General features: G+C 45.8%; 1 protein-coding gene across 2 annotated transcripts in view; it reads left to right on the top strand.

Annotated features, from left to right (window-relative positions):
* The first annotated feature begins 20,006 nt into the window (after positions 1-20,006).
* Positions 20,007-26,597, top strand: part of GARRE1 (granule associated Rac and RHOG effector 1) — a 96,701-nt gene continuing 90,110 nt past the window's right edge. Inside the window, exon 1 of one of the 2 annotated variants that reach the window (XM_040329431.1) lies at positions 20,007-20,114. The gene's annotated coding sequence lies outside the window, so the exon portion shown is untranslated. Of the gene's footprint in view, positions 20,187-26,597 lie in introns of both variants that reach the window. The other variant, XM_040329432.1, reaches the window with a different exon arrangement.

Raw genomic sequence — 26,597 nt, forward strand, 5'->3', positions numbered from 1 at the left:
CTTGAGCAGGGGGACCTTGCGGGCGCTGCAGGATTTCAGTTCTTCACAGCGTAGTGTGTTACCAATTGTTTTCTTGCAAGAAACACTAGCGCTAAGAATGGTGGATAATAATGATAATTATATTAAAAATTATAATAATTGAGGAGGTTGCAAAAATCTCTAAAAGAGAATATATATGAGTCCAGAGCAGCAGGATGCAATCGTACCCAGAAGTACCAATTATACACAATTTAAACACTAAAACCAGCGTTTATAAGACTCAAACACATGTAAGCTTAATAGCAAAAAGTGAAACTAGGTCCATTTATTATTCACAGTAGGGTATAATCAGTCCAATACAAACATGGATGAAGATAGAAAGGTTATCCGTAAGATAACAATAACAGTTTGCAGTTCACAATAAACAGTGCTGACATCCACGATCCATAGAGAAAAGGGGAGTTAAAGTTTTTAGCGTAGCTCAAAAGGCTCCTGTAGATAGATTGTGGTGTGTAACACAGTACCTTAAAACTGGCTTTCGTTAGCAGGCCGGCGGCAGTCGAGAATGGGGGGGGGCCCTCCAACATAAACAACGTAAATCGGGACAGTGGCTCAGCTAGGACGGGGACGGGGTGTGTTTTCCCGACTGAAAACCATCTCTTAAGGTTTGACATATGTCTTCCTCTGCTTCAATGCCAAATAGATATTCTTTTCAACCTGCGTTATAAGCACCTTACCGTAATTAATACACCATGGAGAGGGTCTGCACTGAGGGGGTGTCTATACTGATGGAGGGGATCTGCACTGAGGGGGTGTTTATACTGATGGGGGTCTGCACTGAGGAGGGTCTATACTGACGGAGGTGGGTCTGCACTGAGGGGGGTCTATACTGATGGAGGGGGATCTGCACTGAGGGGGGGTCTATACTGATGGAGAGGGGTCTGCACTGATAGAGAGGGATCTGCACTGAGGGGGTGTTTATACTGGTGGAGGGGGATCTGCACTGATGGGGGTGTCTATATTGATGGAGGGGGTCTGCACTGAGGGGGTCTATATTGATGGATTGATGGAGGGGGTCTGCATTGAGGGGGTGTCTATATTGATGGAGGGGTTTGTACTGACCGGGGGGGCATATTGATGGAGGGGGGTCTGCACTGAGGGGGTGTCTATACTATAAACATCACATTCTGATGCAGTCTTCATGTAAAGGTCACATTCTGGTGGAGTCACACTGTAAAAGTCACTTGGAGTCTCAATGTGGATTTCACATTCTGGTGGAGTCTCAATGTGGATTTCACATTGTGATGGAGTCTCAATGGGAACTGCACATTGTGGTGAAGTCTCAATGTGAAAGTCCCATGCTGGTGGAGTCTCAAAGTGAACGTCACAAGCTGGTGGAGTTTCAATGTAAACATCACATGCTGATGATTTTTTTTGGGGGGGATTTTTAAAAAGTAAAAAATAATGTTTTTTTTTTTAATTTTCCTGTTTTTTTTATAGCGCAAAAAATAAAAACTGCAGAGGTGATCATCAAATACCACCAAAAGAAAGCTCTATTTGTGGGGGGAAAACATTTATTTCATTTTGTTTGGGTACAGCGTCACACGACCGCGCAATTGTCAGTTAAATCGACGCAGTGCTGTATCGCAAAAAAAATGGCCTGGTCATTAAGGGGGAAATCTTTCTGGTCCTTAAGTGGTTAAAGATGCCTATAAATGAAAACACTTATAAACGTGAGTTACCGTGTTTACACGCTGTTACAAGCATTTGGCTTTTCATTCGTCCAGAATGCATTTTTTTGCTTTAAAAAAAATGCTTCCAACCTCAACTGCCTTGAAACGACTATAAACGACCCTGTGTACATGTCCTGATAAGATAACATATAGGAGAGTTCATGGGCTGCTGAAAATACGCCAAACTGTTCCCAACCGTCCATTTATCAGCTGCAGTGTACATGAGGCCTAAGCCTGCGAGAATGAAATTGCAACAAAATTTGAATAGAATAAAATCGGATCCAATAAAACTGCAAGAAAAAAGCGGATGACATCACAGTGCGGTAGATGGTCATGTGACCTTGATTGAGATTAAAATCCTACAGTCCCATGGCTGACATAAAGATCTGTATTCCTAGGATAGCACTGTGAATTGTGTCTTATCACTTCATAGAAAGCATTTCTGCAGATCAAATAATTTTCTTTCTGTCTTGCTGTTATTTATTTTTTTAATTATCTTTCATTTAATCATTATTACCCAAAATAATAAAAACAAATTCTGGTCCTTACAGTATTTCTTTATCAGTCTCAACCCCCTCCTGACATCTGTTTTCGGCTCTTTCTGAATTCTGTGTGCGTTCTGAACCCAAAACAAACCAGCAATCATTACCAGCAGGGCGTGTATATGTAAATTACCACCAAAAATGAAAGAAAATCCCAAATTTTGGGTTGTCACCAGAACAGGAATAGAGGAGAAATCTTCCAATGGGGACACTAGCTATGATAACAGCCAGGGTTTTTGTCACTTTAGGGAAGTTCTGTCACTTCCTGTTTTGGCTATGGGACAGGAAACGAAGGGAAATCTCACCAATGGGGACACAGATGACAAAAAAAACCCGACAGAAGTTATAGCCCTCCCGTACTCAATTCAAAATATTGAAAAAATATTTTCTTTTAACTATATTTTAACTTTCAGCTGGTCTGTGGGAGATAATAGGGACTTAATCTCAAAGAGGGTGAAGCATAATATACATGGGGCTCAGCGGGGGGGGGGGGGGGTGTCTGCAGACATGAGCAACTGTTACTGCCAGAGAGGTGGTAATTTTAACCCCTTCACTGATAAACAAATTTCATTTATTTTTCATTTCTTTTGTCCCGCTATGATGGGACAACTAATCTATAGGGACTCGGGGCCAGATTCACGTAGAATCGCGGCGGCGTAACGTATCCTAGATACGTCACACCGCCGCAATTTTTCATCGCAAGTGCCTGATTCACCAAGCACTTGCGATGAAAACTACGCCGGCGGCCTCCGGCGCAAGGCGGGCCAATTTAAATGGGCGTGTGCCATTTAAATTAGGCGCGCTCCCGCGCCGGACCTACTGTGCATGCTCCATTTCTTAACTCCCGCCGTGCTTTGCGCGGCGTGACGTCATTTTTTTGAACGGCGACGCGCGTAGCGTACTTCCGTATTCCCGGACGGCTTACGCAAACGATGTTAAATTTTGAATTTCGACACGGAAACGACGGCCATACTTTAGACAGCAATACGTTGCTGACTAAAGTTAGGGCACAAAAAAAAACGACTAACTTTGCGACGGGAAACTAGTCTAGCGGCGACGAAGCGAACGCGAAAATCCGTCGTGGATCCGCCGTAACACCTAATTTGCATACCCGACGCTGGTTTACGACAAGAAACTCCCCCCAGCGGCGGCCGCGGTACTGCATCCTAAGATCCGACAGTGTAAAACAATTGCACCTGTCGGATCTTAGGGATATCTATGCGTAACTGATTCTATGAATCAGTCGCATAGATAGAAACAGGGATACGACGGCGTATCAGGAGAAACGCCGTCGTATCTCATTTGTGAATCTGGCCCACTGTGCTTAGGGCCACTAATCTATGGGGGGCACAGTGATGGAGCAGCCGATCTATGGGGACACTGTGATGGGGGCCATTAATCTATGGGGCACTGTGATGGGGGCCATTAATCTATGGGGCACTGTGATGGGGGCCACTGATCTATGGGGACATTGTGATAGGAAACGGATCTATAGGGACACTGTGATTGATGTCACTAATCTATAGGGGCACTGTGATGGGGGCAACTGGTCTATGGGGGCACTGTACTGGGGCAACTGATCTATGGGGACATGTGATGGGGCAACTGATAAAAACGGGGGGTTGCAGCATACATAATGTTTATTTTATGACTGATGGACATTTAAACATTTAAACTTTATGTATGCTGCAACCCCCGGTTATAGAATTTTGCTATATACTGTGTGTATGCATATATACACTCAGGGTACACCTGTTCAATTGCTTGGTAACACAAATTGCTAATCAGCCTATCACATGGCAGCAACTCAATTTATTTTGGCATCTAGACGTAGTGAAGACAACTTGCTGAAGTTCAAACCGAGCATCAGATTGAAAAAAGTTGCCGGTGAGTATATATATATATATTTCTTTTTTTCTAATCAAATGAACTAATGACCGCATGAGAGCAAATTCTGTAAACAGGTAAATAATAATTCTCATTCAGAATGCATTTTTATGCACTTAAAATCCCTTCCTATCATTCTGATAACTGCTCCAAAAACAAGTATATAATCCACCTAATACCGTGTACACACCATCACTTTATGTGATGAAAAAAAACAATTTTTTTTGTGAAGTAAAAAAACAACGTTTTTGAAACCTCAATTTTCCCGGCGTGCATTGCTCCCACTGACGTCGCTAGGACGTTAGTGGTTTCGACGCTTACGTAAACGACGTCCATCTGTATTCGAGAACGAATTACGCAAACAGCGTAAAAAAAAAAAAATTGACGCGGGAACGACGGCTATACTTAACATTGGCTGCGCCTCATAGAAGCAGGGGTAAGTATACGCCGGGAAAACCGCTACGGAAACGTCGTAACAACACTGCGTCGGGTCCGCGTATGTTCGTGAATTGGCGTATCTCGCTGATTTACATATTTCTCAGCGTAAATCAGCGGGAACACCCCCGCGCCATTTTTAAATTGCAGATAAGATCCGCCGGTGTAACACAGTTACACCTGTCGGATCTTAGGCATATCTATGCGTAACTGATTCTATGAATCAGGCGCATAGATACGACCAGTGTAAGTCAGAGATACGACGGAGTATCTGGAGATACACCGTCGTATCTCTCTGTGAATCTGGCCCATGGTGTGTACGCGGCATAATTGTTGGTCATTAGGTTTACTGCTACTCATTGCCTTGAACTCAAATAAGTTACCAATTTCATTCACTAGGTGGCAGCAAAGTACCACCATCTGTTGCTTTTACTAGTTCACTGACTCACAGGGCTGATTATCACCGTCACCCCCATCTGGTGATAAGTGAGAATGAATTCAATGAACACACTATTTGGGCTAATTTACATTTTTGCATTGCGGTTGCTGTTTTCATATATAACGCACATAACATGCACAATTACATCACTGCATATTGAAAGCCCCCCCATCGTACTTAATGCAACACAGTAGTGCATTGCGTTATAAAAAAGTGGGTCATGTCAAATTGTTTGGCATGTTGATTAGCATTAACATTAGATTCAGGCGAGTTGTTAGATGCACAATCGTTTTTTTTTTTTTAAATCATTGCCGTACATACTGTTTTAGAGATATATGTCCAGGTTTTTTTTTTAACTCCAGTCCAGTTTTTTTAAAAATCCAGTCCGGATTTTATTTTTTTAACTCCAGTCCATTTTTTTTACAAATCCAGTCCGGGTTTTTTTTTTCAACTCCAGTCCAGTTTTTTTAAAAATCCAGTCCGGGTTTTTTTTTTAACTCCAGTCCAGTTTTTTTAAAAATCCAGTCCGGGTTTTTTTTTCAACTCCAGTCCAGTTTTTTTAAAAATCCAGTCCGGGTTTTTTTTTTTTATTCTGGGTTTTTAAAAAAATCCAGTCCAGGTTTTATTTTTTCAACTCCAGTCCAGTTTTTTTAAAAATCCAGTCCGGGTTTTATTTTTTCAACTCCAGTCCAGTTTTTTTAAAAATCCAGTCCGGGTTTTTTTTTTTTACTCCAGTCCAGTTTTTTTAAAAAATCCAGTCCGGGTTTTATTTTTTCAACTCCAGTCCAGTTTTTTTAAAAATCCAGTCCAGGTTTTTTTTTTACTCCAGTCCTGTTTTTTTAAAAATCCAGTCCGGGTTTTTTTTTTTTAACTCCAGTCCAGTTTTTTTAAAAATCCAGTCCGGGTTTTTTTTTTTAACTCCAGTCCAGTTTTTTTAAAAAATCCAGTCCGGGTTTTATTTTTTCAACTCCAGTCCAGTTTTTTTAAAAATCCAGTCCGAGTTTTTTTTTTTAACTCCAGTCCAGTTTTTTTAAAAATCCAGTCCGGTTTTTTTTTTAACTCCAGTCCAGTTTTTTTTAAAAATCCAGTCCGGGTTTTATTTTTTCAACTCCAGTCCAGTTTTTTTTTAAATCCAGTCCGGGTTTTTTTTTTAACTCCAGTCCAGTTTTTTTAAAAATCCAGTCCGGGTTTTATTCTTTCAACTCCAGTCCAGTTTTTTTTAAAAAATCCAGTCCGGGTTTTGTTTTATGCGCGTTTTAATAGTGCTATTTTTAACGCTAAAACGCTGTAAAAACGCTTCAGTGTGAAAGGGGTCTTAATAAAAAAAATTTTAGATGGACCTCCTTCCTCACCCCCTAGTGGCTAACCCCTTGCATGCCAGTGCCATTTACACAGTAATCAGTGCATTTTTATAACACTGATCGCTGTATAAATGACAAGGGTCCCAAAATAGCGTCAAAAGTGTCCGATGTGTCCGCCATAATGTCGCAGTCACAATAAAAATCGCAGATCGCAGCCATTATTAGTAAAAAAATATAATAATAAAAATGCCATATAACTATTTTTTCAACTCCAGTCCAGTTTTTTTAAAAATCCAGTCGGGGTTTTTTTTTTTTACTCCAGTCCAGTTTATTTTAAAAATCCAGTCCGGGTTTTATTTTTTCAACTCCAGTCCAGTTTTTTTTAAAATCCAGTCCGGGTTTTTTTTTTAACTCCAGTCCAGTTTTTTTAAAAATCCAGTCCGGGTTTTTTTTTTAACTCCAGTCCAGTTTTTTTTATAAAATCCAGTCCGGGTTTTTTTTTAACTCCAGTCCAGTTTTTTTAAAAATCCAGTCCGGGTTTTTTTTTTAACTCCAGTCCAGTTTTTTAAAAAATCCAGTCCGGGTTTTATTTTTTCAACTCCAGTCCAGTTTTTTTTATAAAATCCAGTCCGGGTTTTTTTTTAACTCCAGTCCAGTTTTTTTTTAAATCCAGTCCGGGTTTTTTTTTTTTAACTCCAGTCCAATTTTTTTTTAAAATCCAGTCCGGGTTTTATTTTTTCAACTCCAGTCCAGTTTTTTTTAAAAATCCAGTCCGGGTTTTTTTTTTAACTCCAGTCCAGTTTTTTAAAAAAATCCAGTCCGGGTTTTATTTTTTCAACTCCAGTCCAGTTTTTTTAAAAATCCAGTCCGAGTTTTTTTTTTTAACTCCAGTCCAGTTTTTTTAAAAATCCAGTCCGGTTTTTTTTTTAACTCCAGTCCAGTTTTTTTTAAAAATCCAGTCCGGGTTTTATTTTTTCAACTCCAGTCCAGTTTTTTTTTAAATCCAGTCCGGGTTTTTTTTTTAACTCCAGTCCAGTTTTTTTAAAAATCCAGTCCGGGTTTTATTTTTTCAACTCCAGTCCAGTTTTTTTTATAAAATCCAGTCCGGGTTTTGTTTTATGCGCGTTTTAATAGTGCTATTTTTAACGCTAAAACGCTGTAAAAACGCTTCAGTGTGAAAGGGGTCTTAATAAAAAAAATTTTAGATGGACCTCCTTCCTCACCCCCTAGTGGCTAACCCCTTGCATGCCAGTGCCATTTACACAGTAATCAGTGCATTTTTATAACACTGATCGCTGTATAAATGACAAGGGTCCCAAAATAGCGTCAAAAGTGTCCGATGTGTCCGCCATAATGTCGCAGTCACAATAAAAATCGCAGATCGCAGCCATTATTAGTAAAAAAATATAATAATAAAAATGCCATATAACTATTTTTTCAACTCCAGTCCAGTTTTTTTAAAAATCCAGTCGGGGTTTTTTTTTTTTACTCCAGTCCAGTTTATTTTAAAAATCCAGTCCGGGTTTTATTTTTTCAACTCCAGTCCAGTTTTTTTTAAAATCCAGTCCGGGTTTTTTTTTTAACTCCAGTCCAGTTTTTTTAAAAATCCAGTCCGGGTTTTTTTTTTAACTCCAGTCCAGTTTTTTTTATAAAATCCAGTCCGGGTTTTTTTTTAACTCCAGTCCAGTTTTTTTAAAAATCCAGTCCGGGTTTTTTTTTTTAACTCCAGTCCAGTTTTTTAAAAAATCCAGTCCGGGTTTTATTTTTTCAACTCCAGTCCAGTTTTTTTTATAAAATCCAGTCCGGGTTTTTTTTTAACTCCAGTCCAGTTTTTTTTTAAATCCAGTCCGGGTTTTTTTTTTTTAACTCCAGTCCAATTTTTTTTTAAAATCCAGTCCGGGTTTTATTTTTTCAACTCCAGTCCAGTTTTTTTTAAAAATCCAGTCCGGGTTTTTTTTTAACTCCAGTCCAGTTTTTTTAAAAATCCAGTCCGGGTTTTTTTTTTTTAACTCCAGTCCAGTTTTTTTTATAAAATCCAGTCCGGGTTTTTTTTTTAACTCCAGTCCAGTTTTTTTTAAAAATCCAGTCCGGGTTTTATTTTTTCAACTCCAGTCCGTTTTTTTTTAAAAAATCCAGTCCGGGTTTTTTTTTAACTCCAGTCCAGTTTTTTAAAAAATCCAGTCCGGGTTTTTTTTTTTTTAACTCCAGTCCAGTTTTTTTTTTAAATCCAGTCCGGGTTTTTTTTTTTCAACTCCAGTCCAGTTTTTTTTTAAATCCAGTCCGGGTTTTTTTTTTAACTCCAGTCCAGTTTTTTTAAAAATCCAGTCCGGGTTTTATTCTTTCAACTCCAGTCCAGTTTTTTTTAAAAAATCCAGTCCGGGTTTTGTTTTATGCGCGTTTTAATAGTGCTATTTTTAACGCTAAAACGCTGTAAAAACGCTTCAGTGTGAAAGGGGTCTTCATAAAAAATTTTTTAGATGGACCTCCTTCCTCACCCCCTAGTGGCTAACCCCTTGCATGCCAGTGCCATTTACACAGTAATCAGTGCATTTTTATAACACTGATCGCTGTATAAATGACAAGGGTCCCAAAATAGCGTCAAAAGTGTCCGATGTGTCCGCCATAATGTCGCAGTCACAATAAAAATCGCAGATCGCAGCCATTATTAGTAAAAAAATATAATAATAAAAATGCCATATAACTATTTTTTCAACTCCAGTCCAGTTTTTTTAAAAATCCAGTCGGGGTTTTTTTTTTTACTCCAGTCCAGTTTATTTTAAAAATCCAGTCCGGGTTTTATTTTTTCAACTCCAGTCCAGTTTTTTTTAAAATCCAGTCCGGGTTTTTTTTTTAACTCCAGTCCAGTTTTTTTAAAAATCCAGTCCGGGTTTTTTTTTTAACTCCAGTCCAGTTTTTTTTATAAAATCCAGTCCGGGTTTTTTTTTTAACTCCAGTCCAGTTTTTTTAAAAATCCAGTCCGGGTTTTTTTTTTTTTAACTCCAGTCCAGTTTTTTTTTTAAATCCAGTCCGGGTTTTATTTTTTCAACTCCAGTCCAGTTTTTTTTATAAAATCCAGTCCGGGAGGCAGTGCAGAGGTGGGGCAGCTAAAATCTCGTGATTTTCACATCAAAAGAATGTCGGTTTCGGACATATCAGGGACAGATGTAAAAAAAACAAAGGGCCAGATTCACAGCGGAGATACGCCGTCGTATCTCTCAGAGTATCTATGCGACTAATTCATAGAATCAGTTACGCATAGATAGCCCTTAGATCCGACAGGTGTAATTGTTTTACACTGTCGGATCTTAGGATGCAGTACCGCGGCCGCCGCTGGGTGGAGTTCGCATCGTAAACCAGCGTCGGGTATGCAAATTAGCAGTTACGGCGATCCACTGTGGTTGTTCGCGTTCGGTACGTCGTCGCTAGTCTAGTTTCCCGTCGCAATTTTAGTCGTCGTTTTACCTGGCCTAACTTTACACAGCACACGTATGTGCTGTTTAAAGTATGGCCGTCGGTCCCGCGTCGAAATTTAAAAATGTTTTCTTCTTGCGTAAGACGTCCGGGAATACGAATGTACATCGCCGTTCGAAAAAATGACGTCACTTCGCGCAAAAGCACGGCGGGAATTTCAAAACGGAGCATGCGCAGTAGGTCCGGCGCGGGAGCGCGCCTAATTTAAATGGCACACGCCCCTTTGAATTACGTGGGCATATGCCGGAGGCCGCCGGCGTAAGTTTTCACGCAAGTGCTTTGCGATGAAAACTTGCGGCGGTGTAACGTATCTACGATACGTTACGCCGCCGCAATTCTACGTGAATCTGGCCCATAGATTTTTACATACTGTCCCTGGTTTTACTGAGCCTGGCAACCCTGATGGGGCCCCCTAGTGGCATGGGGCCCTCGGGCAGTGCCCGAGTGACTCAATGGTCAGTCCGCCCCTGCTGCTGCTAATATAAATACAAAAGGTATTGTTTATAGAACACAACCACTGACATTCTCTCCTGTGCCCGAGTTTGGTTACCAATTGCATTCTTGTGGTTTTGCTCTCTAATTCCATCGGAATTGTTCACTGCAATGAAAACACAGAAGGAGCTTTGAGAAAACGGTGAGTCATCTGAGATCACATAAACAGCAAAACATTTCTACGGAGGATCAGGAAATGAGAAGAAGAGAAATCTGGCCCCCGTGATTTTAGGTGCAAAAAAAAAGTTACTCCCACACCCCAAAGGGGTGACAAAGGGGGATCAAATGACAAAAAGCGAAAACTGCGACTCTGACAGGATATCGGGTTTCATTTCCTGAACAACAATTGTGGCACTGCACTCACTGTAAGGAATCAGCTGATCCGTGCCTGAGGCAGTAGGGGAAAGTGCAGCGGATACTGTGTATATCTTTGTATTCTTTGCTTTTGTTTCCATTTGGAGTTTCGTGACGCTTGTGGGAAAATTCAACTTTCCAACTGAAGAGGGCGCTGCTGAGAGGCTCAAGAGTCGCAAGGCTCCTGTAAGGTGAGTTAAAGCGGGAGTTCACCCATTTGTAAAAAAAAAAAATTTCTCCCCATAGCTTCCTGCTCGTTCGGTCTAGGGGAATCGGCTATTTGTATTAAAATATGAGCAGTACTTACCCGTTTTCGAGCTGCATCTTCTTCCGTCGCTTCCGGGTATGGGTCTTCGGGAGCGGGCGTTCCTTCTTGATTGACATTCTTCCGAGAGGCTTCCGACGGTCGCATCCATCGCGCCACTCGTAGCCGAAAGAAGCCGAACGTCGGTGCGGCTCTATACTGCGCCTGCTCACCGACGTTCGGCTTCTTTCGGAAAATCGTGACGCGATGGATGCGACCGTCGGAAGCCTCTCGGAAGCCTGTCAATCAAGAAGGAACGCCCATTCCCGAAGCCCATACCCGGAAGCGACGGAGAGGATGCATCTCGTAAACGGGTAAGTACTGCACATATTTTAAAATAAATAGCCGATTCCCCTAGTAAAAACGAGCAGGAATCTAAGGGGGAAAAGTGCCCTCTAAGGGTGAACCCCCGCTTTAAAGTAGACGTGGGACCACTTAAAGGGGTTGTGAACCCTCATGTTTTTTCACCTTAACCACTTGCCGACTGCCTCACGTAGATATACCGTATAGACTCGAGTATAAGCCAAGTTTTTCAGCCCTTTTTTTAGGGCTGAAAATACACCCCTCAGCTTATACTCGAGTCAGTGTGCCTGAAGGGCTGCGAGTTTCCATGTTTAACTACTTCCCGACTATATACGGCGGCAGTTTAAAGATGGATATCTCGGTAACGGCAGCAGCTGCTGCCACAACCAAGGTATCCATCTTTAGTGTGAGCGGTCCTGTAAAAGATAACGGTGGTCTCCGTGGCGGATTCACCGCGAGATCACCGTTATCGGCAGCGGGAGGGGCCGCTCTCCCGTGCCCTCCGCCGCTTCCCGGAGCCGTCAGTAGCGGCGGAGGCGATCGGGTGCTTCAGCCTGCTCTGTGGGAATACGAGTGAGGGCAAGATGGCCCCCACCCGTCCCCATAGCATTGCTGGGCGGAAGTGACGTCAAAACGTCAGTCCCACCCAGCATCTTAAAGAGACATTTTTTTGTTGTTGTTTTTTCAAATGACAAAATTTACATTTTTTTTTTGCATTCAAGTCTTTTTGACCCCAGATCTCATATTTAAGAGGACCTGTCATGCTTTTTTCTATTACAAGGGATGTTTACATTCCTTGTAATAGGAATAAAAGTGATACATTTTTTTTTTGTGTAAAAAATAATAAAAAATAATAAAAATAAATAAGAAAAAAAAATGTTTTAAAGCGCCCTGTCCCGACGAGCTCGCGCACAGAAGCGAATGCATACGTGAGTAGCGTCCGCATATGAAAACGGTGTTCAAACCACACAAGTGAGGTATCGCATCGATCGTTAGAGCGAGAGCAATAATTCTAGCCCTAGACCTCCTCTGTAGCTCAAAAAATGCAACCTATAGAATTTTTTAAACGTCGCCTATCGAGATTTTTAAGGGTAAAAGTTTGACGCCATGCCATGAGCGGGCGCAATTTTTAAGCGTGACATGTTGGGTATCATTTTACTCGGCGTAACATTATCTTTCACAATATATAAAAAAAATGGGCCAAATTTATTGCTGTCTTATTTTTTAATTCAAAAAAGTGATTTTTTTCCCAAAAAAGTGCGCTTGGAAGACCGCTGCGCAAATATGGTGTGACAAAAAGTATTGCAATGATCGCCATTTTATTCTCTAGGGTGTTAGAAAAAAATATATATAGGGCCAGATTCACGAAGCAGATACGACGGTGTATCTCAGATACACCATCGTATCTCGGATTTTTTCTGGTCCTATCTATGCACCTGATTCATAGAATCAGATACGCATAGATAGGGCTGAGATCCGACAGTGTCACACTGTGTTACACTGTCGGATCTTTTTTTTGAATTAAAAATGGCGCCGGGGGCGTTCCCGCTGATTTACACTGAATAATATGTAAATCAGCGAGATACGCGAAATTCACGACCGTACGCGGACCCGTCGCAGTGTTCTTACGTCGTTTCCGTAGCGCGGTACCCGTCGTATACTTACCCCTGCTAAAAGCAGGGGTAAGTATTGTTAAGTATGGCCGTCGTTCCCGCGTCGAGTTTGAAATTTCCTACGTCGTTTGCGTACGCCGATTCACGAACACGCGCGTCGCAAGTCTAGCTCCCGTCGCAACCACTGACGTCCTATTGACGTCAGTGGGAGCAATGCACGCCGGGAAATTCCCCGGACGACGCATGCGTATTTAAATCGGCGCGGGAGCGCGCCTGATTTAAATATGACACTCCCCTAGCCGCGGAATTTGAATTCCGCTGGGGGATTTAGGATCCGCCGTCGCAAGTTTGGAGGTAAGTGGTTTGTGAATTAGCCACTTGCCTCCTAAACTTGCGGGAGCGGATCTTAATTCACGTAGATCGAGCGGATCTATAGATCCGCTGAGCTACGTGAATCTGGCCCATAATGTTTGGGGGTTTTAAGTAATTTTTTAGCAAAAAAAAATGTTTTAGTCTTGTAAACACCAAATCTGAAAAACACCCAAAGTAGAGAAGTGGTTAAAAGTCGCGGCTTCGCCCTGGTCCCTTCCGTGAAAGGTGTTTCCCAGCAGACACTGTGTTCAGTGTTTCGCCTATCACGGATATTCTCTTGTGCGAGGATGAAAAGACGTCCGTGATTGGCGGAACACTGAACACAGCGTCTGCTGGGAAACTGAGTCCGAGGATGAGAAGACGTCCGTGATAGGCTGCTGGGAAACGCTTATCACGGAACGGGACAAGGAGGAGACCACGACTTTTTAAACAATGAATGGACACCTGTCAAGAATTTCAGGTACACTGACTCGGGCACAGGGAGGCTGCAATGGGCACAGTGAGGTGACAATGGGCACAGTTAGGTGGCAATGGGCACAGTGAGGTTGGGCACAGTGAGGTGGCAATGGGCACAGTGAGGTTGGGCACAGTGAGAACCGCAGTTCTTTTGAATGGCACGAACGCAGTGACGTCATCGACTACGACGAGCATGCACTCGTCACATTCGATGCCGTCGCCGCCATCTTGCTTCACCCTAACTATGCCTTGGAAGCTACCGCGCATGCATCGAAGTCATTTCGAGCATGCGCGGGTTTCCATGGAGACAGGTAAGTATACACACGCTCGGGTTTCTCGGCAGGAAAACACTGCCGCCCTAAGCACAGCACAGTGATTGGACACAAGAGGCGGGATTTATGATTTATCCAATCACAAACAGGGGGTAGGGATTGTGCTCCTCCAGGCATTCCTGACCGGGACAAGTACTGTCAGTGAGAAAAGCGGTGATGTGGCGGCCCTTTTTTGGGGGCATCAGATTGGCCGGGGGTGTAGATGTGTCAGTTTCATTCCGGGACACTGTATTGTCCTGGAATGAAGGTGCCCGGGACAGACCTGCAAAATGCGAGACTGTCCCGGGCAATCTGGGACACGTGGTCACCCTAGGCGGAGCAGTGGCCGCAGACATTCAAGAGACAATAGTGCCACCTCCTGAATGCCCATTTTTTTTTACATCTCATTGGGGATTTAGTTTGCTGCAGCGCAACCGCAAGCTTAGCGATTGCATTGTGTCCCTATTTAGCTTGGCAGGGAGTTTTGCGATAGCATCACTGCTGTGGCACGTGTACACCCCTGAGTGGCAGCATACTATCTTGTTGGCTCAACCGCCTGTTTTTACCGCCGCCTGTGTGAATGAGGCCTTACAAAATTAATGCCCCCCTCCAACAGTCAGCTTGGAACGTGTGTGGTCAGCTTTAGGCTCTTTAAACTCAGAGGGTCGGATTCAGAAAGAGATACGACGGCGTATCTCCTGATACGCCGTCGTATCTCTGAGTTCCGACGGTCGTATCTATGCGACTGATTCAGAGAATCAGGTTACGCATAGATATCCCTAAGATCCGCCACGTGTAAATGTTTTACACCGTCGGATCTTAGGCTGCAATTCCAGGCTGGCCGCAAGGTGGCGCTTCCGTATTTTTACGCGAGGAATATGCAAATGGAGATTTACGCCGATTCAGAAACGAACGACCGCCCGGCGCTTTTTTTTTACGTTGTTTGCGTTCGGCTTTTTCCGGTGTATAGTTACCCCTGCTATATGAGGGGTAGCTAATGTTAAGTATGGCCGTCGTTCCCACGCCGAGTTTTGAAATTTTACGTTGTTTGCGCAAGTCGTTCGCGAATACGGCTGGACGTAATTTACGTTCACGTCGAAACCAATGACGTCCTTGCGACGTCATTTAGAGCAATGCACACTGGGATATGTACACGGACGGCGCATGCGCCGTTCGTAAAAAACGTCAATCACGTCAGGTCATCACACATTAACATAAAACACGCCCCCCCTTCCACATTTGAATTACGCGGCCTTACGCCGCAACACATATGTTACGCCGCTCTAACTAAGAGCGCAAGTTCTTTCTGAATAAAGAACTTGCGCCCAAAGTTAAAGCGGCGTAACGTATTGGAGATACGTTACACCGGGCGGACAGATACGCCAATGTATCTGAATCCAGCCCAGAGATTCTAATCGGCGTCCAGCCGCCTGAGTGCTGATGTGAGTCACGGTGACACAGCGTGAGTTTCCACGTCTTCCAGTAAACGCAATTGGAACACTTTGAGACAATAAGAGGTCACCAGTGCTGCCCTTTTCACTTGGACCTTCTTAATCATCTTTAAAAAAGTTGAATAAACAAGTTTCCTTTTGTCCACAGACATGTACAGCTTTGTAACCCTTTGGTCACAAGATTTTCCCTTTTCTCTCTCCCAAGCGATACTTTGCTGCCTCAAGCTGCTGCACATACTCAAACACCGGGATGGAGAGGATGCACATGGGCTTCTTCACATTGGGGGCTGATTGTTGTCACCAGAAAAGGAAATGCAGGGAAATCACCTATTTTGGTGACAAGTGTCTAAGACTAGGTTCACACCATAGGTGTGCGCAGCCCATTGCATTAGGGTGTGCACCCCAAAGCTCAAACACATATTCCTTTCTCTGCAGCCTCCGCTGCATGGGGTAGTAAATAAATGGGAAGTGCTCTGTGCTGAGCGGCTTCCTGTTCATTCACCAACTGAAGCATAGTAAACTATGTTTACTATGCTAAGTTTACTATGCTTCAGTTATGAATGGACACAGTGAGCAAGTGTGTTCTTGTGTCCATTTAGAAAAGGAAGAGGCCGGTAAATTGTATATTTACTAGCCCCTTTCCCCGCTCTCCATCCTGAAACATTTCCGCAGCAGCCAGGTGAGAGGGGGGAAGCCAGAAGCACTGCAGGGCGGGGGGGCAACATGGGGGAAGCCTGGACAGTAGGGGGAATCGTGCCGAACAGTGATTAGGGTGTGCCCAGGCACACCTGGCACACTCCCTGTGCACGCCTGTGGTTCACACCATTAAAACGGCTGCTACGGTTGCACCCATCCAGGATTGACCCAGACAGTCCAGGTTTTGAATCCTGTGTCCAGATTCCAGACAGTCATAGGCGTGCACACAGGGTGCCTGGCAGTGCCACCCCCCTAATCCATGTGCCCGGCCCATAATCTACATGCAGGTTGCCGGACACATGGATTCCAATGTTTCTGGGTTAACACTGTTTTTATGCTGTTATCTATACCCTCTCTTCCAGGTATAAATAGGGTGACCACGTGTCCCGGGATAGTCTCGCATTTTGCAGGTCTGTCCCGGGCACCTTCATTCCAGGACAATACAGTGTCCCGAAATGAAACTGACACAGCTACCCCCGGGCCAATCTGATGCCCCTAAAAAAAAAACACCATATCACCACTTTACAGTGCTTGTCCTGGCCGGGAATGCCTGGAGGAGTCCAATCCCTGCCCCCTGCTTGTGATTGGAGAAATCATAAATCCCGCCTCTTGTTTCCAATCACTGTGCTGTGATTCGTTACAGCACAAGCTGATTTTTGGGAAGAGAGGGTGTCCCTGAATGGTAGTTTGGAAATGTGGTCACCCTAGGTATAAACCCTGTTTGATCTGGATCCACCCATTCTGACATCAGTTTTTTTGCCCAAATTTTTGCTCAAATCTACGTGTCCGAAGATTTGTTCAATAAGGCCTCTTTCATTAGCTTTACCGCTAATTTTGCGGCGCTATTCAGCCGCTAGCGCGCGGTTTTACCCCCGCCTAGCGGCAGAAAAAGGGTTAAAAAACACCACAAAGCACCTCTGCAGGGACACTTTGCCGGCGGTATAGCCGCGGTGTCCATTGATTTCAATGGGCAGGAGCGGTGGAGGAGCGGTAAACACACATTCTCTCTGAATCTGGCTAATAGTGTATGTGTGAATGAAAGTTTTTTGTGCCCAAGATTTAATGAATGTGACCAAGGGTATGACAAAAACATGGATGGGATCCCAAAAGCTGGAAAGGCGGAATCTGGACTAAAGAAGGATTCCGGAATGTGATCAGACTGCAGTCTGTTTTTAATTTCCAGCGGGGCGCTGAGACGGGCGGACAGTCTGATCCAAGCATTGTTTGCTCATTGCACAGAGAGAGACTCGGCGGGAGCATTTAGGGAGAGTCGGGGTGACGGTGAGGTCAGTCTGAGACCGTGCGGTAATGTGTTTTCTTTGGCTGTGTTCCCCTGCTTTACATTACGAGGGGCGCACACTGGGGGGGAGGGGCGATCTTTTTTGGGGGGGCGATAAAGTTACTTCTTTCTTTGTTCCCACAGACTTTCAAATCCCCACCCCAGTCAGACACAATACTTGTCCTATGAACTGTGCTTGTGATACTGTGGGATCTATTTGTAAAAAAATATGCATAGCAGTTCACCAAATGAAAGTGCGTGAACATTCGTTCTGTGTGACTGGGGGGGGGGGGCGGGGGACGGGGTTGTAAGAAAAACAAGCAAATGCAATATGCTGCACACCCACAAAGCCCCAACAGTCTCTATAGGAAGAGTAGCGTCAGATCAGGCTCCATTCAGGCCACCCCCCATGTGTTTTACCCTGCCCACGAGGCCCTCCATGGCTAAGCCCCGTGGGAAGGGCGAAACGCGTAGGTGAGATGTGGTCTGGATGGAGCCTGGGCTGAGGCTGCTCTTATGTGCAGCACCTACTGTGTTATAATTTTCATCTCTCATCTTTCATGTCTCATCTCTGTACGGTGACAGTCTTTTGTGTCTATCATCTCTGTACAGTCACAGTCTCTTGTATGTCTCATCTCTGTACAGTGACGGTCTCTTGTATGTCTCATCTCTGTACAGTGACAGTCTCTTGTATCTCTGTACAGTGACAGTCTATTGTATCCAGGGCCGGCCTTGGGTGTTCAGGCACCCTGTGCGAGCTAATCCTGTGGCGCCCCCCCCCCATCTTCACCCCTCGCCCCCAAGACATTGTGTAATTTGCCGCCCCCCTGAAAGTGCCGCCTGGTACATTGGTACCATCGGGGTCCCATGTAATCATGTGAGCAACTGACTGCGACTTACATTCTGCGAGCTGTGATGGCCGCACGGCGCCCCTGTTGCCCATGGCGCCCTGTGCGGCCGCACAGCTCGCACACCCCAAAGGCCGGCCCTGATTGTATCTCTGTACAGTGACAGTCTCTTGTATGTCTCATCTCTGTACAGTGACAGTCTCTTGTATCTCTGTACAGTGACAGTCTCTTTTATCTCTGTACAGTGACAGTCTCTTGTATGTCTCATCTCTGTACAGTGACAGTCTCTTGTATCTCTGTACAGTGACAGTCTCTTGTATGTCTCATCTCTGTACAGTGACAGTCTCGTGTAATGTTCTGTTGTTAGTCTCTTGTATGTCTCATCTCTGTACAGTGACAGTCTCTTGTATCTCTGTACAGTGACAGTCTATTGTATCTCTGTACAGTGACAGTCTCTTGTATCTCTGTACAGTGACAGTCTCTTGTATCTCTGTACAGTGACAGTCTCTTGTATGTCTCATCTCTGTACAGTGACAGTCTCTTGTATCTCTCATCTCTGTACAGTGACAGTCTCTTGTATGTCTCATCTCTGTACAGTGACAGTCTCGTGTAATGTTCTGTTGTCAGTCTCTTGTATGTCTCATCTCTGTACAGTGACAGTCTCTTGTATCTCTGTACAGTGACAGTCTCTTGTATCTCTGTACAGTGACAGTCTCTTGTATCCCTGTACAGTGACAGTCTCTTGTATCTCTGTACAGTGACAGTCTCTTGTATCTCTCATCTCTGTATAGTGACAGTCTCTTGTATGTCTCATCTCTGTACAGTGACAGTCTCTTGTAAGTCTCATCTCTGTACAGTGACAGTCTCTTGTATCTCTGTACAGTGACAGTCTCTTGTATGTCTCATCTCTGTACAGTGACAGTCTCTTGTATCTCTCATCTCTGTACAGTGACAGTCTCTTGTATGTCTCATCTCTGCACAGTGAAAGTCTCTTGTAAGTCTCATCTCTGTACAGTGACAGTCTCTTGTATCTCTCATCTCTGCACAGTGACAGTCTCTTGTAAGTCTTATCTCTGTACAGTGACAGTCTCTTGTATCTCTGTACAGTGACAGTCTCTTGTATCTCTCTACAGTGACAGTCTCTTGTATCTCTCATCTCTGTACAGTGACAGTCTCTTGTAAGTCTCATCTCTGTACAGTGACAGTCTCTTGTATGTCTCATCTCTGCACAGTGACAGTCTCTTGTAAGTCTCATCTCTGTACAGTGACAGTCTCTTGTATCTCTGTACAGTGACAGTCTCTTGTATCTCTCTACAGTGACAGTCTCTTGTATCTCTGTACAGTGACAGTCTCTTGTATGTCTCATCTCTGTACAGTGACAGTCTCTTGTATGTCTCATCTCTGCACAGTGACAGTCTCTTGTAATGTTTTCTGTTGTCAGTTTCTTGTAACACATCACTCTCTCTGTTGAAATGATCTCCCACACTGCCACCTGCAGTTCATAGTATGTCCATCAGGGGGCGCCAAAAGACACGGGGACCGGCAGGCGCGCTCTGGTAGGAGGTACGCGCTCACACATACACAGAGGTAAGCAGGCAGAGATGATGCGGCGCATGCGCATTTTCTTGGTGAGCGCCCGGGGGCGCGCCTGTGGATCGGGCGGGGCCGCGCACGTCGGGGGAAAGAGGGCGGGGCGGGAGGACAGAGTGGCCGCACGTCGGGGACGGGGCTGGAGACGATGAACATAGGCCCGCTGCGGCTGCGGGGGATCTGAGGTGCGGAGTGAGGGGCGGTGACGTCACTTCCGGTGGGCGGGATATCAGAGGGTGAGAGCGGCCCCGGTGGACGGTGAGTTCGGTGTGAGGCGGTTGTGTGTGCTGTCAGTGGTGGGGGGAGGACTGAGGGGTGCTCTATGAGGAGGTATGTATACATTCCGGGGTTGTACATTGTGTGGGGGATTCTGGGGTTTGGTCATACTGCACTGTGAGGGGGGGCAGGGCTGATGATTGGGGTCTGTGCCGGGAGGGGTCAGTGAGGTTGTGAGGGGTCAGTGACAGGTCGGTGTTGGGGTGTGTAGTCAGTATCGGTGTTGGAATTCTGCATTGTGAGGGGGGGTCTGGAGTGTCAGTGTTGGGTGTGTGATGCACCATGGGGGGGGGTCAGTGTTGAGGTGTGATGCATTTTGGGGGGGGTCAGCGTTGAGGTGTGATGCATTTTGGGGGGGGTCTGCATTGAGGTGTGATGCATTTTGGGGGGTCTGCATTGAGGTGTGATGCATTGAGGTGTGATGCATTTTGGGGGGGGTCAGCCTTGAGGTGTGATGCATTTTGGGGGGGTCAGCCTTGAGGTGTGATGCATTTTGGGGGGGTCAGCCTTGAGGTGTGATGCATTTTGTGGTGTACCTTTTGAGGGGGGGGGGGTTCAGCGTTGGGCTACAGTGCACTCTGGATCATTGTTGAAGTATAATGCATTTGGAGGGGTCAGCATTGAGGTGTGATGCATTCTAGGGGGGGGGGTCAGTGCTGGGGTGTGAAGAATTTTGTGGGGTTGGGTGTGATGCACTCTGGGGGGCGGCAGGTATGGTGTACTGTTGGGGGAGGTCATCGTTGGGCTACGGTGCACTCTGGGGGGATCGGTGTTGAAGTATGATGCACTTTGGGGGTCAGCAGTGAGGTGTGATGCCCTCTGGGGGGAGGAGATGTTGGGGTGTGATGCATTCTGGGGGGGGTTGGGGTGTGATGCATTCTGGGGGGGGGTTGGGGTGTGATGCATTCTGGGGGGAGGAGATGTTGGGGTGTGATGCATTCTGGGGGGGGGGGGGTTGGGGTGTGATGCATTCTGGGGGGAGGAGATGTTGGGGTGTGATGCATTCTGGGGGAGGAGGGGTTGGGGTGTGATGCATTCTGGGGGAGTAGATGTTGGGGTGTGATGCATTCTGGGGGGAGTAGATGTTGGGGTGATGCATTCTGGGGGGGGGGTCGGCATGTGATGCATTCTGGGGGGAGGTGTGATGCATTCTGGGGGGGGGCGTCGAGGTGTGATGCATTCTGGGGGGGCGCGTCGAGGTGTGATGCATTCTGGGGGGGGGGGGGTCGGGGTGTGATGCATTCTGGGGGGGGGGGGTCGGGGTGTGATGCATTCTGGGGGGAGCAGATGTCGGGGGGTGATGCATTCTGGGACGGCGTCGGGGGGTGATGCATTCTGGGACGGCGTCGGGGGGTGATGCATTCTGGGGGGGGGTCGGGGGGTGATGCATTCTGGGGGGGGGTCGGCGTTGGGGTGTGATGCATTCTGGGGAGGCGTTGGGGTGTGATGCATTCTGGGGGGGTGGGGTGGCAGCGGGGTGTGATGCATTCTGGGGGGGGACGGCGGCGGGGGTGTGATGCATTCTGGGTAGGGGGGAGGTCGGGGTGTGATGCATTCTGGGATGGCGTTGGGGTGTGATGCATTCTGGGTTCGGCGTCGGGGGTGTGATGCATTCTGGGGGGGGGTCGGGGTTGGGGTGTGATGCATTCTGGGGGGGTGGGGTGGCAGCGGGGTGTGATGCATTCTGGGGGGGGACGGCGGCGGGGGTGTGATGCATTCTGGGTAGGGGGGAGGTCGGGGTGTGATGCATTCTGGGATGGCGTTGGGGTGTGATGCATTCTGGGTTCGGCGTCGGGGGTGTGATGCATTCTGGGGGGGGGGGGGGGTCGGGGTGTGATGCACTTTAGGGCTCTGTTGGGGTCAGGTGATGTAATGTGAGATGATGAGGTGAACACGGAGTTGTGTATTTTCCTTCTGTTGGTCTTCAGGTGAAAGTTCTGACGTAAGATTCCTTCTCTGAGTTCAGAAAGCAAAACTGGAGATTGTGAACGTTGTTGTTGTTTTTTTTTTGGGGGGTGGGGGGGATAATCAGTATCGGGTTATGGGGTACTCTGACGTAGTAGTGGGCTTAAGCACTATGTGGAAATACAAAAAGGGCAGTCACTTCCAGCGCTAATAGGTCTTCCAAGGTGTGGCGTATCGGATGTCACATAAAATGGTGATGTGAAAGGTATATAGGGTATCCCCAAAACTAGGTGGATGCTGCCTTCCTCGGAGGAAGGGGGTGCACCCCTGAAACGTGTTGGCTGTACCCCGTGTTCTGTGCATGCCCTCGCACTGTGTTTATGGCCAGTTGCATTTTGTGAGTAGTACCCACTTTTATACAAAAATTTCTTAATTTAATAACATTTCTGGTAATACACGAGGTGCGCGCCTTCCATTCTGTCTTTCTTCAGCACTGTGTGACCAAATCTTCGTATGTTTAGCTTGTTTGCTGAATATGTTCAGGTGTTTTATAGCCTTACAGGATTTAAATGTCATTTAGTATGTGAGCGCTGTAATCATTTCCTCTGTCAGTCTTATAGCTGCACCATCTAATGTTATGCGTTCTTAGGCTCCATGCACAGTGGAAGCGAAAAAAAAGCTATGAAAAGCGCCAGTAGCTTTGCAGGGAGCCTTTCAACGTTTTTTAGTGTAGCGTTTTTTTTTTTTTCAATGGATTAAAAAAAACGCTGGCGATCTGTGTTTATCAGCGTTTTGCGTTTTTAGCGTTTTCCCCTCTGAAAAACGGCACTTTGAACGCAAATTTCTAGCGTTCAGCAAAAAAAACATAATCTCCACTGCTCGTTAACGCTAAAAAACGTCCATGTGTGCATGGACACATAGGCTAACATAGAATGCAGTTTATGGGGTTTAAAAAAAAAAAAAAACACCAATAAACTACAATTTATCAGCTTCAGTGTGCATGGAGCCTTAGGGTGTGCCCCCCAAGGGTTGCAGGTAGGGTTGTCCCGATACCGATACTAGTATCGGTATCGGGACCGATTCCGAGTATTTGCGGGAGTAGTACGCCGCATCCCCGCTTGGTTAATACGGGCGGGGAACATTACAGCTTTCATTTGAATAGCTGTTCTGTTTCCCGCCGCGTATAGACACTCCCCCTTGCTCGGGTGAACTGTCCAATCCCGAGCAAGGGGGCATGTCTATACGCGGCGCGAAAGACTACAGCTATTCAAATGAAAGCTGTAATGTTCCCCGCCCGTATTAACCAAGAGGCGGCGCGGCAGCATGTACGGTAAGGGGGACATGGCTGCATATATGGGGGGGGGACATGTCTGGATATGGGGACACATTTAAAAAAAAGTATCGGTATTCGGTATCGGGGAGTACTTGAAAAAAGTATCTGTACTTGTACTCTGTCCTAAAAAAGTGGTATCGGGACAACCCTAGTTGCAGGGGCTGTAGAATATTGGGGGGGTGGGTTGCAGAGGCAGTAGAATATTGGGGGGGGGGTTGCCTAGCAGGGGGCTGTAGAATATTGGGGGGGGTTGCGTTGCAGGGGCTGTAGAATATTGGGGGGGTTGCGTTGCAGGGGCTGTAGAATATTGGGGGGAGGTGTTGCAGGGGCTGTAGCATATTGGGGGGGGGGGGGGTGTTGCCGGGGCTATAGAATATTGGGGGGGGGGGGTTGGGTTGCAGGGGCTGTAGAATATTGGGGGGTGTTGCGTTGCAGGGGCTGTAGAATATTGGGGGGGGGGGGAATGTTGCAGGGGCTGTAGAATTTTTTTGGGGGGGGGGTCACATTTATCAAATCTGTCAGAAATGTGCCGATATTGGTCAGACCTCCTACTGGGATGTTGTGGGGGTGGGGTAGAATATTGGAGGGTGTTTTGCGGGGTGTGTAGAATATTGGGGTATTGCTGACATGCCTGTCTCCGTTGAGTTCTGTCTTTAGTATAGCGTGTATACTGGCTCTTGAGGAGTCCTGGTATTTAGGATGGAGATCGTTCATACCACCTGGTACTATTAATTGGAAACGGTAGAAGAAAAAGCCCCCCCCAGAACACATGCATCTGATGTGTATGGCTTGTAATCTAATCTGTACCCCTCTGCAGTGACAACATTGGGGCTCTCCACCCCAATAATGATCTGTACACCGGCGCTCCTTTGTGATGACGATCAGCGGATCTATGCCGATGTCTGTGGACAGCCGCTGATGGATCTCAAAATCAGTAACAGTGTAGAAATCACAATCTTTTCCTCTTGTGTGCTGGATGCCCCAGTATTTTACATTATTGGGGGTGTTGCAGAGTAAAGAGTATATTGTCACTGGGGGGACGGGGGGTGCAGCAATGTAACATTGTGCTGGGCCCTTCCTTTAGGACTTGTCACCAATGGACACAGATTCCTCAGTAGGGCCTCCCATTGTAGCTTCCTCCCCCCCCCCCCCCCCCCCCCCCCCCCCCCCCCCCCCACCTTGTGCTCATTCCGAAAAAGTGATGTCATTGTAGTGAAGCCGGATAGGTTCAACTTCATGTAGATCAACAAAAGCCAAACTCTAAAATCTCATGTAACATGTTCACATTATTCCAGATGTTTTCAGTCTATTTAAAACTGCAACTTTCACTAAAATTACTAAATATAACTAAAGGCAAAACTTTTTTTATTTTTTTTATTATTTAAGTTTTGGACAGTGGAGAGGAATTGGAACCCCTGTCTGGTTTTTATCGCTGTCTGTGCCCCCATTAGGGAGATTCACCCTCTGTTTGGCCTGCTTAGTGCTTACCATTATCCCCCACAAAAGTAATGGAGGGGGAATTGTCTGGTGTCTTGGGGGGGGTGGGGTTTGAAGGTGAGCGTAGCTGTGCTCACCTTCACATTTTGCACATTTATTGCGCTCATCACCCCAATCATCAGTCACTTATGTATTTATTTATTTACACATAGATTGAGCAGCACTAATACGCACTTTTCTTCACTACTCATTGAGTTCATTTTGGAGGCGCAAGAGCTCTCTACCTATTCATTTTGGGGGGGTGGGGGGCCTCCCTATGTATTTCCTATCACTTCCTGTGTTGAATATGGAACAGGAAGTCAAGGGAGATATCCCCAATGGAACACAGATGGTAATAAAAAATTGACAAAGGGTTAGAACCCTTTCTTAAAGGGATTGTAAACGTACATTTTTAGTATCATGTTCAGCATGCACCCTTGATTCCCCCCAATAGTTGGGGGTCCTCTCCCTGCACCAGCTTTCACAATTTTATAAACAGCGTGGCCTCCGCCCACACAGGTATGTCATTTGAATAGACTACAAGTTCCATCATCCATTGCAGCTGACGGCTTTTAGCACTTTAACTGCAAGGGTGTAGTGAGTGCTCTTGTAGTTCATTGATCTTCCTACCTGTATCCGAGGTATGTGCCGACCGCTATCCTGAGAGTCTGATCGTGCCTGAAATCTGCTGACTTTTGGTGTAATGCTCTGCAGGTTCCCTAAAATCGAAATGGGACCTGTAAGAACTCAGCAGGGAGATCGCGCTGGACTAACCTTGTATTGTTAGTACAGCGGCTCCAGACTAAAGCTGCCTTTTTTTTCCCCCCATGCAACCCGTGGGGTTGCACCAAAAAAACTGTAGTGTGTCAAGATTATAAGGTTCATTATTGTTTGACACAAATGGGATTAGGGTGGGTTACGAGGGGAGGGGGGATATTTACCATAAAAAGGCTGTTTAGCATACCATGCATACAGTTTTGGTTAAAAAATAAAAATAAAAATAAAATTGTTGCAATGTTGATAACTCGCCCCCAAAGTCGTACAAGAACCTTTTTCTAAGTCGGAGCGACTTGGAGTCGCTCCTATTAGAACGGTTCCATTGAACAGAGCGGAGCACGACTTTCAGGGTCGCCCCTGTGTGAACCGGTGACTTGTCCTTAAGGTTCCCCTAACGAGAAAGATCCTTCAAGGACTGTGCAGGCGCAAACTTGCCGACGGAAATCTCAGAATCTCGCCCGGCATCCAGGCTCATTCTTTAACATCTCCGTGGATTGGAGGATGTTAAAAAAAGAGCCAGGAGGGCGAGCGAGCCATCCAAGCGATTTCCTCAAAATCCACGTCGCCCTGGATGCCGGGTGAGGTTCGGAGATTTTTCCGTCGGCAAGTTTGCGCCTGCGCAGTCCTTAAAGGAACTTTCTCGTTAGTTGGAACCATATCGGCAGATCAGATTGCGCCTGCGCAGGAACTTTCACGTTAGCCAGAACCATATCGCCAGATCAGATTGCACCTGCGCAGGAACTTTCACGTTAGCCAGAACCATATCGCCAGATCAGATTGCACCTGCGCAGGAACTTTCACGTTAGCCAGAACCATATCGCCAGATCAGATTGCACCTGCGCAGGAACTTTCACGTTAGCCAGAACCATATCGGCAGATCACCGGCTTTCTTTTGGTTTGCATCGGTGTAAAACTTTTGCATCTGTTTAGTATAAACATTTTATGTTTTTTCTTTTGTTTGCATCTGTATGGCT

This window comes from Rana temporaria, chromosome 11 (genome assembly GCF_905171775.1).
Source record: "Rana temporaria chromosome 11, aRanTem1.1, whole genome shotgun sequence".
NCBI lineage: Eukaryota > Metazoa > Chordata > Amphibia > Anura > Ranidae > Rana > Rana temporaria.